This window comes from Mustela putorius, unplaced genomic scaffold, assembly GCF_011764305.1.
Source record: "Mustela putorius furo isolate JIRA1106 unplaced genomic scaffold, ASM1176430v1.1 tig00003846_pilon_pilon_pilon, whole genome shotgun sequence".
Taxonomy (NCBI): Eukaryota; Metazoa; Chordata; class Mammalia; order Carnivora; family Mustelidae; genus Mustela; species Mustela putorius.
In genome coordinates, this window is record NW_025421999.1 from 23,508,046 (window position 1) to 23,520,262 (window position 12,217).

Consider the following 12,217-nt stretch of genomic DNA (forward strand, 5'->3'; position numbering starts at 1 on the left):
ATAAATAAAATCTTTAAAAAAAATAAAAATAAAAATAAAAATAATCTTTTAAAAAATTAAGAATGGCTGATATAAATAAAACACTGACTAAATGGGTCCACAACACGTTATTTTCTTTTTTTTGTTGTTTTTTTTTTATTTGTTTGTTTTTTGTTTTCCCAAAAAATTTATTGGGGGAAAAATACAAAACATTTACAGTACAATGTTTACAGTCACAATTTGTAGTGAACTGATTCCCCAAAATAGATTACAACTCAAGTTGACTTATCTTGTTACATTCAAAAACCTACTTCTGTCAAAATAGTCCCGAGTACATACATACATAGTGCCCCATCTGTACCTACATACAAACTAAAGCCACTGCTCATTCATTCGCTGTCCAGGAATGCGTGTCCTACACACGCAAAAAAAAAAAAAAAAAAAAAAAGTACAAGTTTTGGAATTTTCTGTAGTGAAAACAAGGCACATTCATGTACTACATACCATTCTTAGCACTAAGAGGTGGCCTCTTCACTTTAGATCTATATTAGAAAGTGGTAAATATCTTCTCCTTTCATGCAGTTGGCCAAAGGCACTGTGAAACTAACTCTCCCACCCCATTATTGCTACATGTCTTTAAATGCAGAGTATGTCACAGTAGAATTGGTGGGATAAACAAAAAACAAAATTTTTCTTCTTGCTAATTTAAAAAGCTGGAATGACAAAAAAACATTCCACATTTAAGCCTGCTTGCAAAGTATGTGGTCAAGATTTTTTTTTTTTTTTTTTTAAAGTTGGATGGGCTAAAACCATTATACATTCTAGGAAAACTCATAAGATATTCCTCAAACTACTTCCACAGCATCAGGATAGATTTCTGTAAAGAAATCATGCAATCTTTCCAAATTTACGTAAACAAGGAAAGAAATTAATGAAATAAATATTACATGCAATCTCTTAAGTTAAGATTTTTTTATTCATTTACAATAAAATAACCAAGTGAAGTTACAAAAGGCCTATATTATTGTGAAAAGAACATACACGCCACATTTTGCCAATTAATAATGACAATCATAATTTAATATAATAAAAGAATATATATCTATTGCTTTTCATCATACTTGATAAATACAGTATGAACAAAAATTTCAATGTATACTTTTCACAAAATAATAAATAAGTTAAATGGTTTTTTCATATTGAGTTGTGGTGCACTGGTGCAAATCAATTCAAAACAGCTAAAAATTCAGCAGTTATTCCCCCAAGCGTTGTTGCTGGCGCACAAGACCAAAGAGGAGGCCGCGTTTAGGGTGCTGGGCGCTAGCAGGCCCTCGGCGCCCCCTGTGCGATACGGCAGGGCCGCCGCAGCCGCAGCCACCGGCGAGGCACAGCACGTCGCAGCGCCCGAGGGCGTGGAGGCTGTGGAGGCAGATGAGCAGGACCAAGCAGAAGAGGAGCAGGACGAGGCTGAGGAGCAAGAAGGTGGCGGCGGCGGCGTGCGCGACGTGGGGCTGTAGAGCAGCAGCGGGACTCGCGGCCCCCCCGGGGGCTGGTGCTGGCCCGATGGGAAGCCTGAGAAACTGAGGCTGTGATGCAGCTTGGGCCGCGGCTTCCGCGGGAAGCCCAGGTGCAGCGCGTCCCGAGCGCTTAAGGCGCGCAGGTCCCCAGACGCGCCCCCAGACGACGCGGGCCGCCGCTCATCTGCATTGTGGATGAAGTGGCAGCGCGGCCCGTAGGGGCAGAAGCCGATGGTGTGGAAGGTGCGGCACAGCTCGGTCTTGTACTTGGGGTGCCAGGTCAGGCTGCGTAGCTCGTAGAAACAGTGCGCGAACTGGCACTTCTCGCCATACTTGCACGTGCCGCTTTCCTCGAAGGGCCAGCAGAGCTCAGTCTTGTAGTGCGTGGGAGTTGATCTGGGAGCCTCCGCCCCCCTTCTCCTGCTGCTGCTGCAGGTGCAAGAGGTGCTGGCTGCACTCGCCGTTCTCACTGAACGATTGGTCCCCAAATTTGTTCTCCTAGTTCTGCAGGGCCGTGCCTCCGCCCCATGATGGCTCCTTGAGTATGACATAGGAGACCCGGCCGCCCTCCGCCCCGCTGCCACAGCTGCTGCTGTTAGCCGCGCCCCGGAACTTGGGGGAGCAGCTGCCCGGGCTAGGCGCGGGGTGGGCGAGCGCCTGCAAGTTGCTGGCCCAGTGCCATCGGAGAAAGCACAGCGTGAAGCCCGAGCTAGGGGCGGCGACCACCTGCGTCCCCACCGCCTTCTTGTCCAGCATGTTCAGATTGAGGTTGACCAGGGATTTCTCCGTCTTGCACAAGAAGTCGATATCGTAGAAGGCGGACAGAAGTGTGGTTGACATGTTTCTGGATCCTGTAATGGTCCGAATTGCAGGCAGGGAGGTCCAGAGGAGCCCTCAGGGCGGCCACGAAGAATAACGGGTGACCGGCGGGGGAGGGACCGAAAGTTTGCCAGGGGACGAGACAAGAGGGAAAGGGAAGCAGCGCGGCCTGGTTTGAGGGTGCCCATGGAGTGTGTAGTGGGGGGGGGGGGGAAAGAGGACAGAGGAAAAAGAGCTCTCCTCTGCCCCTTGGGGGTGCCTGGCCCGTCCGCCCCCCACCCATTCACCCCCGACCCCCCCGCGTGGAGCCCGCGACAGCTAGCAGACTGCTGGACCACAACACGTAATTTTCATTTGTCATTTCATTTGTTTTCTTTAACTTCAATCTAAATAAGTAAGTTGGTGCCTAAAAATAAATGTCACACCACAAGGAAAACTGGTGTCAAACTTACCAGAGCTGCCGTTATGTGAAGCTCTTAGTATTTGGTTTAGGAAGCAAGGTAATATGGAAGATAGAAATTCATTTAATTGATATTTACTGAGAACTAAGTATGTGTTGGACACTGTACTAAGCTTTGAAATCAGCAATAAATAAGGAAGATATAGTTCTTGCTCTCATGGATCATAAATAATATATATTCAATAGACCCATTTTCCCTTTTTTTTAGAATGAAGAATAGGGCAAATGATCAAATGAGGGTTTAAAACTAAATCATACAGAGTACTCTACCACAGTTTTCTAATTAAAGTGTTAATGAATAACCTTAAGCAACCAAAATAGAAATCTGAACTTTAAAAGTGATGATTTGACTCCAATTTTAACCAAAATTGTAAGTCAGAGTAATCCCATAGGATATTTTCAATAATTAATGACTCTGATGCTCATTAGGGTTTCCTTCTTTTCCTTCTCCCCCTACTATCATTTCCCCTGATTAAAAAGAAAGTAAAACAAAACCAAAAATCTCTCAACAAATATTAGGAGTCAGTATCTTTTAATTATTGGCTTGATTTTAAGCTTTCAAAAACTCAGTGATGTATGATTATAAATCTCAGACCCCTTGGTCCTGAGCAGTTACCAGTTTGCATCACTAAAGACACAGCAAGTGTCCATCCAAGTCATTCAGCACCAGGCCAATGGTAAAGAATCTGTCTTAATTCCAGCTCTTATTTCCAGCTGATTCATTACTGCTCACAAAGTTTCCTGAAACCCATTAAAACCCCAGAAGTATAGGCTCATGCATGGAGTGCTCCTTCCTGCTGTTGATCTCAGTACCAGAATAGACATGTTGTCAGCAGTGGAATATCAAGCAAGAGATTTCTGGAGAATAAGTCTAATATTACTCCATATTTACCACTACTTCCTGGAATTGAAAATGTCTGGATTCCTGGAGGAAGACACTGTTACTCAGAACTTTGAAACTCAGATCAGGGTTAACAGATATGGACCATATCATTCCCCAAACAAAAAGAATATTAAGCCCTAAATTCAAATCTCATACAGTGCTCCTATTTAATATCACTTCACTTAAAGTGGAGCACAGATGTACATCTTTGAGCTGTCTCCCAACTCCACTTCGGATTCTTATATAGTTTGTACACTCTGTTTCCTCAACCAAAGTCTCTCCCCATGCTTGGCCCACCAGCTATTACTCTATGTAATTAGTAGATATACCTTGCCCTCCACTTCCACCTTAAATGCTCCCAATTCGGAAGGTATTGCGATCCCAAAGAGCAAATGTGAGCACCCTGAGATATTGGGCCACGAGTAGTTTCACTGGGAGAAGGACACTTCTGAACCCCTGTACTCCTGGAAAATGAAGCAGCAGTTAGATTCACTTAGAAGCCACACAAATTCAACTGCCTGCTAGACACTTCAATCTTGCACAGTGACTGACTCACAGGAATACTTAAGTGTCTGGGCAGCTTTATGCCTGTTTTGGTAGAATGATCATTGGATTCCATTCAGGATAACACATTTATTATGAAATAAAATGGAAATCTTGTCATACTAGTGAATTTATAAAACTAGGATAGATTTTTCTAAGTCATATTCACTTTTATTATAATAATATATCCTCATATTTAAAAATAATGTCAAATATTATTAAAATATGATGTGATTCTACAGCTTATTGACACAGAAAAGTAAGCCCTCAGACAACTTAAAGCCCTCAGACAATAGCCATTTCAAGTCAACCAGGGGAGTTGAAGCTTCATTAATAAATATATCAGAGCAAATGAAAATCACAATAATGAGGCACCACCACACATACAACACCAGCTAAAATTGAAAAGACTGACAACCCCTCAGTGTTCACATGGATTCAGAGCAACAACTCATTTTCTACAGGAGGAAGCACACTGAGTTTGGTGGCATATACTAGATCTAAAAACTAGCATACCCTGGGATAGCTGGGAAGATAACAAGAGTAGGAGGACCCTAAGCACACCTAAACCCATAGATAATACTAAATAACACTTGCATCAATGTAAATAGCCCAGAAAATGACTCCAAGACTGGCAAAACAAACCCCACTAAACTAAGTGTAGAAGAGCGGCCACATGGAAGAGCATAGGAAGGACAGAGACACAGTTCCTAAACAGTCCCTTGGGATTATCCGCAGCTAGAAGGGATGTCATGGGTAAAGAGAGGAAAGAGAAACAGGCCCTCACACTGGGGAACCTGAAAGGACAAGACAAATCACCATAATATATGGCTTTGAAAACCAGAGGGGCGAAATTTTGTAAGTACTTATAATCAGTGGGATTTTAACCTGGGATTTTAAAAAATCAGTGGGCTTGGCTCTGGGAAAGGTGGAGGTCCATAGGAAAGAATCCCTACCCTTAAAGAGACAACAGAACAAATAGTTCCACAAGATACAGCATAGAAACATGTGAGGCATATGGGTAAGAAAGTTGTTTACTCATCTCAGAGCATGTCCTAGAGGGATTAGGTCACTGGCAGAATCCTGCAGGAACAAAGGAAATGGCAGGCACCATTTCAGTCCCCGTGTCTCCCAGCATAAACACACAGCCACCTCACTACCTAACTTGATTAACAGTGTGTCCCACTCCCTCCATCCAGGTGGGCCTCTGTCCCAGCACTGCAGATACCCTCCCCTAGAAGACAAGTGTGAAGACCTTGCAAATCAGCATGCATCCTTCTTCCGTGCACACTGCAGATTCATCTCCTCCAATACGCTCTTGGCCAGACACCAACCAAAGCAATTTCACAAAACTGGCAATGTGCAAGCAGCCTTGACAAGAGCCAGCACCACTCCATACTGAGTCCTGCCCAAGAGAGAGTGAAAGATAACTACACACAACAGTAAGACCACCCAACCCAGAAGTAGGCTGGTAGCAAACAGCTGGTCTGAATGTAGCCCCACCCACCAATGAAAGCTTCTCAAGGGAAAACACTCTGCAATTTTGTGCTATTACTTCTCTGACAAACAACTGGGCTGACTCAACTTCAGCCCAAGGTGGCCCCAGACTAGTCTACTAACACCACAGGGACTGAAACCTGCCCACAACAAGTAAAGAGAGCCATTACAGACAACTGGACTAAAGGAAAAATGGCTCAGCCATAACATCAGGGTACATGCAACACACAGGAAACACGCCTGAAATGCCAGGTTCTGGTGAACAAGGGAAAGGACACTGCAGAGCACCACAGGACCTCTTCTTCATAAGGACACTACTTTCAAGAGAAGGAGACATAGCTAACTTTCTTAATATCTGGAAACATACATAGATAGTTAGACAAAATGAGGAGACAGAAAAAATATCAAAGAAGAGGACAAAATCACAGCGAGAGAGCTAAATGAAATAGGGATGAGTAATAGGCCTGATAGAGAATTTAAAGTCATGATCATGAAGATACTGGGTTTGAGAAAAGAGTGGAGGACGTCAGTGAGACCCTCACAAACAGATAAAGAAGAACCAATCAGAAATGAAGAGCACAATAAATGGAGTTCAAAGTACACTAGATAGGATAAATACCAGACTAGAGGAAGCAGAAGAATGAATTAATGGCCTCAGAGCGATGGAAAATAAGCAAACTGCACAGGTGAAAAAAAAAAAAAAAAAAGAAAGAAAGAAATTAGGCAAAGTGAGAATAGACTTAGGGAAACCAGTGACACCATGAAGCATAATGACATTGACATTATAGAGATCCCAGAAGAAGAAGAGAGAAAAGGGGGCAGAAAATTTATTTGAGGAAATAATAGCTGAAAACTTCCTGAATATGGGGAAGGAAATAGAAATGCAGACTGAGACGGCACAGAGATGGCTCAATAAAATCAACCAAAAGAGGTCCACACCAAGACACACAGTAATTAAAACTGCTAAAAGGTAGTAGTAAAGACAGAATATTTTAAAGAAACAAGAGAAAACAGTACCATACAATGAAAACCCTGTTAGGTTGTCAGCCTGATTATTTTTAAAGAGTTTATTTATTTATTTGAGAGAGATACAGATAATGAGAGGGAGCAGGAGTGGGGAGGAGAGAGAGACGCATGCTCCTTGCTGAGCAGGGAACTGGATGCAGGGTTCCCTCCCAGGACCCTCAGATCATGACCTTAGCTGAAGGCATATGCTTAATGACTGAGCCACCCAGGTGCCCCTGCAAGCTTGATTTTTCAGCAGAAAATTTGCAAGCCAGATATGAGTGGCATGATATATTCAAAATGCTGAAAAAAAAAAAAAAAAAAAAAACACCTTGCAACTTAAAATAGTGTATCCAGCAGAGCTATCATTCAGAATAGAAGGAGAAATAAAGAATTTCCCATATAAAAATTAAATGAGTTCATGACACTAAGACAATCCAACAAGAAATGTTGAAGGTAACTCTTCTAGTGGAAAGGAAAGGTCGTAAGTTAAGAAAAGCAGGAAGCACAAAAGCAGTAAAAGTAAGCATATTTGTAAAAATCAACCAAGGGACTCACAAAAGAAAAGGATGTAAAGTATGGCATTAAATACCTAAAACATGACAGGGAGATGAGACAAAAATGGGTTCAAACTTAAGCAAACATCAACTTAATATAGACTGTTGTATGTTATATACAAACCTCTTGGTAATGCAAAATCAAAGAACAGTAATATTTATACAAAAAGTAAGGAGAGAACAATCCAAGTAAATCACTAAAGAGAGGTAAATTATTGTGAGAGTAGTGAACAAGGAAAAAAGGAACAAAGAAGATCTATAAAAAGAACCATGAACCAAGCAACAAAATGGCAATAAGTGCATACCTTCAAATGATTATGTTGAATATCAATAAACTAAATGCATCAATCAAAAGAAATAGGGTGATGGAATGGATAAAACAAAAATAAAAACCTACATGCTGCCTACAAGAGACTCATTTCACATACCTAAAGATACACACAAATTGAAAGTAAAAGATGGGCAAATACTCATCATGCAAATAAGTTTGCAAAGAAAGCTGCAGTAGAGAATCTTATATTGAACGAAACAGACTTTAAAACAAAGATGATGGGGCACCTGGGTGGCTCAGTGGGTTAAAGTCTCTGCCTTCGGCTCAGGTTATGATCCCAGGGTCCTGGGATTGAGCCCTGCATTGAATTCTCTGCTCCACAGGGAGCCTGCTTCCTCCTCTCTCTCTGCCTGCCTCCCTGCCTACTTGTAATCCCTGTCTGTCAAGTAAATAAATAAAATCTTTTTTAAAAATTAAAAAATAAAACAAAGAAGATAATAAGAGACAAAATAGGGCCCTACTTGATAATATAGAGGAAACCCCAACAAGAAGGTATAGCAAATGTAAATATTTATGCAGTCAACACAAGAATAAACAAATGCATAATATGATTAATAACAAACATAAAGGTAGTAATCAATAATAAAATGATTATAGAAGAGGGATTTAACACCTCACTTACATCACTGGAGAGGTCATCCAAACAGAAATTCAACATGGAAACAGGGAATTGAATCACACATTGGACCAGTGGATTTAACAGATACACTCAGAACATTTCATGCTAAAACAGCAGAATACACATTCTTTTCAAGTGCACATATAATGTTCTCCAGAATATATCACATATTAGTCCACAAAATAAGTCTCAACAAATTCAAAAATATCAGTTATACCATGCATATTTCCTGACCATAATGCTATGAAACTAGAAATCAACCACAAGAAAAAAAATCTAGAAAGAGCACAGACATATCAAGGTAAAATAACATGCTATGAAGCAATGAATGAATCAACCAAGAAATCAAAGAGGAAATAAAAATTACAGGAAGACAAAGAAAATGAAAACACAGTGGTCCAAAATCTTTAGGATGCAGCAAAAGATCTTCCAAGATGGAAGTTTATAGCAATACAGGCATACCTCAAGAAGCAAGAAAAATCTCAAATAAACAACCCAATCTTACAATCTAGAAAAAGAGGAACAAAATTGAAAACACGTAGAAGAAAGGAAACTGTCAAGATTAGACCAGAAATAAACAAAATAGAAACTGAAAACAAACAAAACAATAGCACAGATCAATGAAACCAGGAGATGGTTTTTTGAAAAGTTCAACAAAATTGATAAAACTTTAGCCAGATTCATCAAAAAAAAAAAAAGAAAGAAAAAAGAAAGAAAAAAAGAGGGAGAGACAGAGACACAGAGAGATGAGAAAGAGAGAGAGTGAAGATCAAAATGGAAGAGAAAGAACACAAATCATTTGATCGATTGAATAGATGCAGAAAAAATTTGAAAAAATACATCCAATTATGATAGCAAGCTTGTAGGTTTAGAGGAAACATATCTCAAAAAAGTCTACAAATGAAAAACACATCACTTACCTCATACTCAATGTGCCAGTACCATACTATTTGTGAAAAACAAAAAAATTTCCCTCTAAGGTCAGGAACAACAGAGGTATGTGCATTCTTACCACTCATTCAGCATAGTACTGGAAGTTATACACAAGCAATCAGACAAAAAAAAAAATAAGAGGTGTATAATTGGTGAGGAAGAAATAGAACTTCTACCGATTTAACAGAGGACATGATACTATATATAGAAACCCTAAAGATGTCACAAAAATCCTACTAGAACAGATAAATAAACTCAGTAAAGTTGCAGGATTAAAAAAAATCAATATACAGATATCCACTGCATTTCTATACACTGGTGATGAATTGAAAGAGAAACTAAAAAAACGATCCTACTTACAATTGCCCCAAAATAATAAAATACCTAGGAATAAACTTAACCAAGGAGTTCAAAGACCTGTACTGAGAATTATAAAACAACAATGAAAGAAATTAAAGAAAACAGAAACAAATGGAAGTCATTCCATGCTTATGGATTGGAAGAACAAATATTGTTAAAATGTCCATACAACCCAAAGCAATCTAGAGATTTAATGCAATTCCTATCACAATGCCAATGGCATTTTTCACAGAACTAGAACAAACAAACCTAAAATTTGTTTGAAATTCCTACAGACCCCAAATAATCAAAGCAATCATGAAAAAAATAAATAAATAAAACAAGGCTGGAGGTGACACAATTTCAGTTTCAAGCTATATTACAAAGCTGTAGTCATCAAAATAGTATGGTACTGGCACAAAAGCAGAGAGGATCAATAGAACAGAATGGAAAGCCTAGAAGTAAATCTATAATTATATGGTAAATTAATTTATGACAAAGGAGGCAACAATATGCAATGGAAAAAGATAGCCTCTTCAACAAATGGTTTTTGGAAAACTGGACAACTACATGCAAAAGAATGAAACTGGACCACTTTCTTACACCATCACAAAAATAAACTCAAAATGGAGTAAAGACCTATATGTGAGATCTGAAACCATAAAAACCCTAGAAGAGAACAGAGGCAATAATTTCTCTGATATTGGCCATTGTAACTTTTTTTCTAGATATGTCTCCTGAGGCAAGGGAAGGAAAAGCAAAATAAAATATTGGGACTACATCATCAAAAAAAAAAAATGCTACACAACAAAGGAAACAATACAACTGAAAGATAACCTACTGAATAGGTAAAGATATTTGCAAATGACATATCTGATAAAGACTTAGTATCCAAAATATACAAAGAACTACCCAACTCAACACCAAATAATCCAACTTAAAATGGGAAGAAGACAAGAACAGTCATTTCTCTAAAAATGACATCCAAAGGGCTAACAGATACATTATAAGATGCTCAGCATTATTCATCATCAGGGAAATGCAAATCAAAATCACAATTACACCTCTCACCTGCCAGAATGCCTAATGTCAAAAAATAAGAAATGGTATTGGCAAGAATATTGAGAGAAAAGTACTCTCATCTACTCTTAGGAGGAATGTAAACTCATATAGCTACTATAGAGGACAGTATGAAGGTTCCTTATAAAATTAAAAATAGAACTACCTTTGATCTATAATTCCATTTCTGGTATTTATCCAAAGAATATGAAAACCCTAACTTGAAAGGATCTATGCACACCTATGTTTATTAGAGCATTATTTATAATAGCAAAATTATGGAAGTGTGCCTTGGTAGATGAATGAATAAAGAAGGCATGGTATAACATACAATTGCATATTATTCAGGGATAAAAAAAAGAATGAAATATTGCCATTTGTAACAACATAGATGGATCTAGAGTATATAATGCTAAGTAAAATAAGTCAGCCAAAAAGAAATAAATACCATATGATTTCACTGGTACATGATAATTTAAGAAACAATATAAATGAACAAAGGGGGGAAAAGACACACACACACACACACACACACACACACACACACACGTATATACATACATACATACATACATATACACACTCTTGGGCACCTGGGTGGCTGAGCTGGTTAAATGTCTGCCTTTGACTCAGGTCATGATCCCTACATTGTGCTCCTTGCTTGGCAGGGAGCCTGCTTCTCCCTCTCCCTTCTGCCTCTGCCTGCTGCTTCCCTATCTTGTGCTCTCTGTCAAATAAACAAAATCTTTAATCTTTCTTCTATAGAGAATAAATAGATGGTTGCCATAGGATAATTGGCTGTTGGGATGGGTGAAATAAGTGATGAGCATGAAAAGTACAGCTATTTTGATGAGCACTGAATAATATATGGAATTGTCAAATCACTAAGTATACACCTAAAATGTATTAACTGTGTATTAACTGCATTGGAATTAAACTTTAAAGAAAATTTTAATACCTTAGTACTCAGTTATTCTACTCTTTTGGTAATGGAAAACCAGGCATAGGTACATCAAAAGTACACATATTCAAGAATGTGTGTGTTCTTATTTGTCTTAGAGGAAAAAATACCTTGAAAACTAAATGAGACTTCTGTTTTCCAACATGGGAGTCATCACTTCCAAGAAGAATAAAGCTGAATAAATAGAACACCAATGACTTTTTCTTAGATTCATCCAAGAGTTGTGTCACAAGGTTGACCAATGCCTCCCAAGTTGGTGACAGGTGAATATAGAGAATCACAGCTTACTGGGAACAAAAGCCCTGGAGAAGCTGGCTGCTGGAGTCAACCAAGGCAGGAAAAATTAAATTATAATACATACATACATACATACATACATATACACACTCTTGGGCACCTGGAAGATCAATTCCTGGAAGATCAATATGCACAATGATGAAGAGTTGAAAATAAGGACTGGGAGTCTTAGGGGCCCAACACTTCCATGAGTTATCTCTATGAATCCCATCAGGAGCTCTGAATGAGGATCAGGGAGCTTCCTTTGGGGAAAGGAGAATTAGCCTTTCTGAAATATTCTGAAATATGCCGAGAGCATTTTGTACTTTTGAACACAAGCCTACCCTCAAAGAAAACTATTTCACCAGAACCCAACCACTTTGGGTTTTACCAGAGACTTGACAGTACTGGGGGAAGAGAATTATTGAACTCCAGTTTC

General features: G+C 39.2%; 1 pseudogene; it reads right to left on the reverse strand.

The window, feature by feature from the left end:
- Window positions 1-1,196: 1,196 nt before the first annotated feature.
- On the reverse strand, window positions 1,197-2,395 carry LOC123387168 (annotated as a pseudogene).
- Between the last annotated feature and the right edge of the window lie 9,822 nt (window positions 2,396-12,217).